Here is an 8,484-nt window from a genome sequence, read left to right as displayed (position 1 = left end):
GTCTGATTCCCCCTCGCCACACCCCAATCACAAACTCCTTCATCTCAGGGATTACTTGTCTCTCTTTGAATCTTCAATTATTCGTGAGTGTCCATGTAAATGTGCTGAATGAATTAGTAAGTGGTTGGAGCATCAGACTGCCCTGAAGTCCCTTAAAAATGTATTAGATCCTCTGGTATATTATGACAGCTATTTCCTCTTTGTGGAGGGCAAAGAGAAGAACAGACTGGAACTCAAGTTCCCAGAGGAAATGGAAAGAGACCAGATGTAGATGAGAGGGAGGGTGGCCCTAGGAATGGAAGCAAAGCAAGGGGGGTGCTTCTCTCTCGAAGGAGAAGGAATGGTGACTCTACATTTCTCCTTTTGAAAGCTGGCCTATGTCAGGGAAGGATAGTGATAAGACCTAGCTGCCTCCTTCACTGGCTTGAATATTTAACTTTTAGCGATTCTAATGGTTAAGGAAGAGCACTAAGAAAGAGCTAGCAATGCATCCCACTTTATAGTGTTGATTGATTTAGATAAAAATGCACTCTGGGTGTGGAATGGGTTAAATGTAAGATATAGGTACCTTTGGAACATGGATTCCTCAGGGAGGGCAGGAATGGGTAGGGGCTGGAGAAGAGGTGACTGCAGAGAAAGCTGGTCTAGAAATGAGGGAGGCTTCATGCCAAGGGGCAGGAGAGCAGCAGAGAAGCCAGAACGTCTGCTCCCTTTTAACTCTTTTTGGGATGCTTAAGAGTGAGCAGCACAACAACTTAGTGGTTGTTTTGGAGGAGTGAAAGAAAGACCAGTTTCTTCCTAGATATTCTGGTGTACGCTTAGAGGTAGAAAAGAATAGTGGGCCCTGGAGTAGACCAGGACAACTTCACAGAGGAGGTAGGGTTTATACCGAACCTTAAAGGCCCAGAAGCATTTGGATAGGTTGAAAGGAACGATCTGGCAACCCAAGTCGGAAATATCTCAAGTACCAAAAGGTTCATGGCTGAAGTGAGCGTGGGAAATATAGGAGATGGTAAAAAGAAAGGGAAAAACAGTGGTTGGGGAGTTCAGGATTCATCTGGAAAAACTGAAGGAGATAAAACGCTCTTTATCTCACATCTACTTCCTTAACTTTTTTTTAAAATTATTTATTCATTTATTTATCTATTTATTTATGGCTGTGTTGGGTCTTCGTTTCTGTGCGAGGGCTTTCTCCAGCTGCGGCAAGTGGGGGCCACTCTTCATCGCGGTGCGCGGGCCTCTCACCATCACGGACTCTCTTTGCGGAGCACAGGCTCCAGACGCGCAGGCTCAGCCTCGCGGGCCCAGCTGCTCCTCGGCATGCGGTATCCTCCCAGACCAGGGCTCGAACCCGCGTCCCCTACACCGGCAGGAAGACTCTCAACCACTGCGCCACCAGGGAAGCCCTCCTTAACTTTTCTTAAAGGTCATCTCTAACTTATAAAGTATTAAGTGAAAACCTAGCTTCCCATTCTTCACCATGCTGATTCCGAAAAATGTCTTAAATAAGAGGGTTTAGATTAATTTATTGAGCTGACTGATTGAAAACTGGGAAAGAACAATGAAATTTCATGCAACAGTTAATGATTAACGGCTTTTGAATCAGATGACCTAGGATCAAATATGGCTCTAGCATTTTCTTAATCATGGGATCTTTAGTGAGTTACTTCTCCACCTGAGCCTTAGTTTCCTTGTTGGCAAAGTGGGTGTAAGATCTACTTTGTAGCAGGTGTGGAGAAAAGGGAACCCTCCTGCACTGTTGGTGGGAATGTAAGTTGGTGCAGCCACTATGGAGAACAGTATGGAGGTTCCTCAGAAAACTAAAAATAGAATTATCATATGATCCAGCAATCCCACTCCTAGGCATATACCTGGACAAAACTAAATTCAAAAGATACATGCACCCCTATGTTCATAGCAGCACTATTCACAGTAGCCAAGACATGGCAACAACCTAAATGTCCATCGATAGATGAATGGATAAAGAAGATGTGGCACATATATACAAAGGACTATTACTCAGCCATAAGAAAGAACAAAATAATGCCATTTGCAGCAACATGGATGGACCTAGAGATTATCACACTAAGTGAAGTAAGTCAGAAAGAGAAAGACAAATACCATATGATATCACTTATATGTGGACTCTAAAATATGGCACAAATGAACCTGTGTACAAAATAGAAACAGACTCACAGCCATAGAGAATAGACTTGTGGTTGCCAAGGGGGAGGGGAGGATGGAGAGGGATGGACTTGGAATTTGGGGTTGGTAGATGCAAACTATTACATTTAGAATGGATAAACAACAAGGTCCTACTGTATAGCACAGGGAACTATATCCAGTCTTCTGGGGTAAACCATAATGGAAAAGAATATTAAAAAAAGAATGTATATATGTATAAAATTGAGTCACTTTGCTGTACAGCAGAGATTGGAACAATATTGTAAATCAACTATACTTTAATTAAAAAAATAGATAAAAGATCTACTTCGTAGAGTTGTTTTGAGGTACGGATGAGATAACATATTTAAACTTTCTAGCACAGTAGGTGCCGCAGTAGGATCAATGGTTAAGTTGTCTGCCCTTGGGAGGTTGAACAGTCTATCTCTGCTCAAAAGATTTTATTGACATTCTTAACTTCAATGAGATTAAGATGCTTTTAACTTTCAAATGTCTATCTCTCATATCATTACTCTGAATCTTCAAACCTGAAATTTCTAAAGCCTCCTGGATATCTGCTCAAGGTTACCCCAGTGTCCTCAAATTCAGCATGAATCTAAACTGGGTTCATCTTCTTCTCAGGATCTCTTCTTTGTTTTTGTTTTATAGAAAAAGCTGAACTTTCTAGGGAACAAGCAAAGTCTTCTTTCCCACCACTTTTCCTGTGAACATATTTTTCTTATCCTCTAAATTAAATCCTTGTCTGGCCTCAGAGCTTTTCTGATCATTCTTGGGTGATTAAAAAGTCCAGTGCTGCTTAGTATCAAAACTCCAGACTCATCCAGTTAAAGTTTTACCTAACTGCAGGCAGTCAAGGTTGCTTTCTTTTTGCTTTCTTGTCCCAGCTCTTCTCCCATCTAGTAGCTGATGTTTTAAGCTGCTTTAAAATTGGAAGGTGGGCAAAGAGTAATGGGAAGAAAGATCTGACCTCACTGTACGGCTATGAATCAGTGCTGTGCTAGAGCCACTGTCCTGTGAGAGCTGATTGTTAAAATTTCAGGAATTGTATAAACTGATTGTTAACACAACCATTGTTAAATATTAAATTATATAAACATATAATTAACTAAACTATATTAAAATAAAGGTAATAAATACTCAAAACTCATCATTTCCTAATTATTTTACCATTATCTACTCTTGAGGTTATTCACATCTATTTTATCCATATGGTGAAAACATCATACAATGTTGTACTACTGCACATTTCTTCCCAATGCCTCATTCAGTGATGTCACGCTGATTGCTTGAAATTTGTCATGATGGGTATTTACACCACGGAAAACAGCAAATGATGCAAATCAGGGATTGTTTTGTTGTATTGCCTAGACTTAAGAAAGTGATGGAGAAAGTATTAATAATGCAATTAAATGAAAATTGTGTTGTGTGTGTTGTTTTTGTGGCACATTGTGAATAGCACAAAAAATCGAGGAAATATTATTTCAGCGTTCAAAAGCTACTATCCAGTTCAGCAAAGACATTCCAGTTGTCATAGATAAACAAGTGAAGTTTGACCTATGTCTTTGTTGTTCATTTTCATCTTACCAGTTACCTTAGATGGAAATATCAACCAACATTCAAATTACACTCATTAGTCAATTGGTATTATAATTTGACTTGGGAACAAGAATTCTGCAAAATCTGTGAAAGTGTTCTGAGAGAATCAATTGGTTATATGGAATTTACAATAGAGAGTATTGCATATTTATTATTATTATTAAAATTTAAAATAAGTGCTATACACCTTTATATCAGTAAAATTTGCTTTATATATATGTACTTTTTCAGATATGTATTTATATGTGTGTGTGTATTTTTTTTTTCAGAGAGCCAGTTGTTAAACATTTACCAGCACACTACTGGCCATTGATGCCTTGCTGGTGTGACTGATAAATGCTGATTCTTGGACACTGAGAACAGACTGGTGGTTGCCAAGGGGGAGGGGGTTGGGGGAAGGATGGATTGGGAGTTTGGGGTTAGCAGAGGCAAACTGTTACATATAGCATGGATAAACAACAAGGTCCTACTGTATAGCACAGGGAACTATATTCAATATCCTATGATAAACCATAATGGAAAAGAATATTAAAAAAAGAATGTATACATATGTATAACTGAATCACTTTGCTCTACAGCAGTAAGTAACACAACACTGTAAATCAACTATACTTCAATAAAACAAAATGAAACAAAATGCTGATTCTTTCACTTTCCGAATGGGCATGCAGAGTTCCCCCATCACTGGGGATCTTTCACCTGCAGTTTCTGGGTCAGCCCTTCTCCAGACTCAGTCCCTCTTGAGATGACGTAGGGTTCACAATGGGCCCTCGGGAAACTCAGCCTTTTTTTTCCAGCAAACCCTGAAACTGCACACTAACCCACCATAGCATCTCTCTTCTCTCTGCGGTCAGACCACCTAGGTAGTCACACCTGCATGCCTTCAGCTGAATGAAGTGCCATCTCCTGTGTCCTCCAGACTCCAGGGGATACCTGTAGAGCTCTCCAAAGAGAAGTCTTCCTCACTTATGCTAGGCACAGGGACTGGAAAGTGAGGTGGATCCCCTTCCCTTCTCCTTAACTGTGTGCACTGCGAATGCGTTGGGGCTAGTGGGGCTAAGGGCAGAGGCTGTTTCCTACAGCATACCTACCGCCCTCTTCAAAAGGATTCTTATTATAGCCTTCTTCTAATCATCAAAGAATTCTTTACATTCTCGTATACAGCCTCAAGGAATATGATGGGCTAATGCCGGCAAATTTTTCTTTGTAGCAGGTCCCTACTTTACAATCATTAACATGGTCTAGTACCTTAAAGGCATTGGGATGTTTGGTACCTATTATATTGTCCTTAGCTTTGGGAGCTGAATTAACACCACCCCCCCAATCACATTTAACTCCATGAGACACTGTTTTTGTTTTATAAATATCAGAGTCATGCCATTTAGAAAACTGGAGGCATTTCTTACACTCTACCCCCTGGCCCCCAAATTCAACATACCAAGTCCTACCATCTCGGAAGTGTCTCTGCTTCCTCATTTCAGTTTTGATTGTGACTGCTCTGTCTTAGGCCTTTCTTCCTCCATTCTCTGCTTCTAATTGATCTTCCACGCTGCCATAAGTGTTACCTTACTAAAAGGGAAATGTGGTTGCTCTCCCTTCCCACCTCTTTTTCTTCTGGAACTTTTCCAGTTCCCTGAACACATCAAGATTTTCTTTTCTCTATTCCAGGTTTGCTTTGTCCCACCTATAGACTCTGTGAATGGCAGGCTCAGATGCCGCCTTCCCCACTATTCTCAGGCAGAAATAATGTCTATAGTAGTTTATTACATTTAACAGTGTTTATCATGTTAGAGTTGAGTGTGCCCCTATTGGGCTCCTCTTTGAGGAAAGCGTATCTTTTTCTTTATTTCTTTTCTTTTCTTTTTTGGCTGCACAGCATGTGGCATCTTTGTTCCCCAACTCCCAACCAGGGATCGAACCCATGCCCCCTGCAGTGGAAGCACGGACTCCTAACCACTGGACCATCAGGGGAGTCCTGAAAGTGTATGATTTTTCTTGCCTGTGCCTCTAATCCCAGCACTTAGCATAGTGACTTAAGCAGCATATATTCAATAACCATTTCTGGAGGTGTCAGAATTAACACTATAGGCCTGATCTTACAAAGACTGAGTTCTCATAGTATGGTTAGATCCACCACTGTGAGGTATGAATTTGCCTTATGAAATATTCCTGTTCTTTCTTAGTTTGCTGTGATATTTCTAGATCGAGTGTTCTGGGTAGTTAGGTGTTAGGGTCACCCCATGGTATCAGGATGGAACCTCTGCTCAAAATTTGGTTTGGATGTCAAGATTTGATGATCACACACACATATATACAAACCATGAGTAAATGGAAAGGTTTATTACTCACATAATGAGGTTTCCTGAACCTTCTGGAGAGAACTGGGCAGGCTCTCAAGCTGATCTTTCCTTGAGAGGCAAGGAAAGGAGACCAACTTTGCTTTTATTACAGTTAGGGGATTGGGCCTGGGTGAAGGTTCGGCACAAGTGGGCAGGTTTTGTTGTGGTTTAAATTTCTTGCCAGTGCCAAAGGTGGGCACACCCAATTCCCTCAGCTTGCCCCTCTGTGGAGCAGAAGGGGAAAGGGTGAGGCTTGAAAGCAGCCAAACATTGCAAGTGGAGTCAGGCTCTTTATTACAATAGCTAGCCTTCCTCTTTTCGTTTCCAACTCTATGCGATAGGTTTATAAAATTTCCAAACTCTTCTCAAGCTGTACAATGGAGCTTCATACTTCAATTTCAATTTCAATCCTTATCACCAGAAGACACTCTTATTAAATTATAAGCACACAAGGCAATTCCAGAGTCAAATATAAATTCTTTTGTATCATCCACATCTCTTTTGTACTATAGAAAATTGGGAATTCTCTTTAGCCTTTCAAACTTTTTGAGTCACAATTAAAACTTCTAAAAGATGCCTTCATAGTGTGAAAGGTTATTATAACACAACTTGCATGTCCTTTTCCATATACTGTAAATAACAAATATTAGGTTTCAGCCTTATAGGTTTCATGCTATTTTTGAATAAAATGTTTCTGCTTAAGTTCCACAGCATTTGTTAATTGCTATGCTTTCCACGTATAAAATTACTGTGACAGCACTTGAAGGAATTATTATTTAATTATTTTTATGATTAATTACTTTCCATTTTAGTATGTAAGGCAACATTTTAATATCAGCCACATTGAAGATAGGGAAATTCTGATTGTTTTCTCAAAAATAAATAAAATACTTTCCACAGCCAATTATTATATTAAGGGAATAGAAACAAACAACACTGTATTTATACTTGTTTATTGAAATCACTAATATTTCTCATAAAATAAATGAAGGTATAAAGAAGGTAAAGCATATTTTTCCCTCCAAATGAGAAAAAAATCTTAAATTATGCTATCAAATGAATATGGTTAATTTACTTCAGTTGATATTAAATACTGAAATTAGAAATTAGGTTGTATCTCAGTGAATTTTATCTGTTTTGAAAAGAAATAAACCTCTGTTGTTTAAATAATACTGCAAATACTGCATTATCCATTTACTACATTAACCCAAGACAGATTTATATGACGTTAAAGTAAATTTCTCCAGTCTTGAACTTATTTTTAGGTTTATATGAAACTTTAGAATTTTAGCTGTCAAAATGATCTTTAATACAATTCATACGTGGTTAACAACAATGATTCACATTGAACGTGCTTGCCCAAACACATCAAGCTAAAAGTGGAAAGAAATTCTCATCAGTAGACTTGGGAGATACAAGTTAACCAATGTTTGATTTGATTCAGGCCAGATCGCTTATTGTATGAATGACATTTTGAAGAACAGTTGTATAAAAAAATTTTTGTATAACACCAAAAAATCTTGTTCTTATTGTGGCTGTGAAAGGTAGTCATGGAGGGAAAAAATTTGTCTCAGGAAGATGCAGCATTTGTTTAAAGAGACGTATCAGTTGGCTGTGTTATGATTCATTTTTGTCATCTTTGAAGTAATCTAAAGCTTTATCAGTTATAGAATAGTTACAGCATCTGGTGTTTGTAGAGAATTGGACACCCATTTATTCCCTCTTTTCTTTGACTCTAGCCATCTGCCCCAGGAACCTACACTATCTTTTTCTGTATTTATCAATGCTTCCATTGAAAAGGAATGTTAAAGTCAATTAGCAGATGGCCATGACTCATGGAATCATAATGTAACTACCTTCCTCACATGCAAAGATAGTTTAGAAATGTGTCAAAACATTTTACAAACCTAATAGTTTTACAAAACACCAATAACTCTTTTAACAATATTCCTATTTTCCTTTTACATCTCTCAGTCCTTTTCCTCTCTTTCCTGCAATGATCCATCGTCTTCCGCCTGACCCTAAATGCACTGTTTCTGAAAGCTCCATCCTCCATGAAGTTCTCTTCCCTTTCTATACTGCCTTTATCAGCACATCTCTTCCTGGTTGCCTTTGGAATATACATTCTTCCCTTCTTCCTTACTAATAGAAACCCAATTTTGTTTGAATTGCCAATATGCTACCTAAAAATATTTGTCCTTCCAGACTCTTTAGCAGCTGAGGTGGCCACATGATACTCTTCTGGACCATGAGTAAGTGGGAGTCATCCAAAGATTTGGGGAAAGCCTTTGTTCTCCTGATACAGGTACTGCTAGTTTCTCCTTTTCCCTTCCTCCTTCCTCCTGTCTGGAAGGTGGATGTGAGA

The sequence above is a fragment of the Balaenoptera musculus genome, chromosome 10, assembly GCF_009873245.2.
Source record: "Balaenoptera musculus isolate JJ_BM4_2016_0621 chromosome 10, mBalMus1.pri.v3, whole genome shotgun sequence".
NCBI classification, from domain to species: Eukaryota; Metazoa; Chordata; class Mammalia; order Artiodactyla; family Balaenopteridae; genus Balaenoptera; species Balaenoptera musculus.
Note: the sequence above shows the minus strand (reverse complement) of the source record.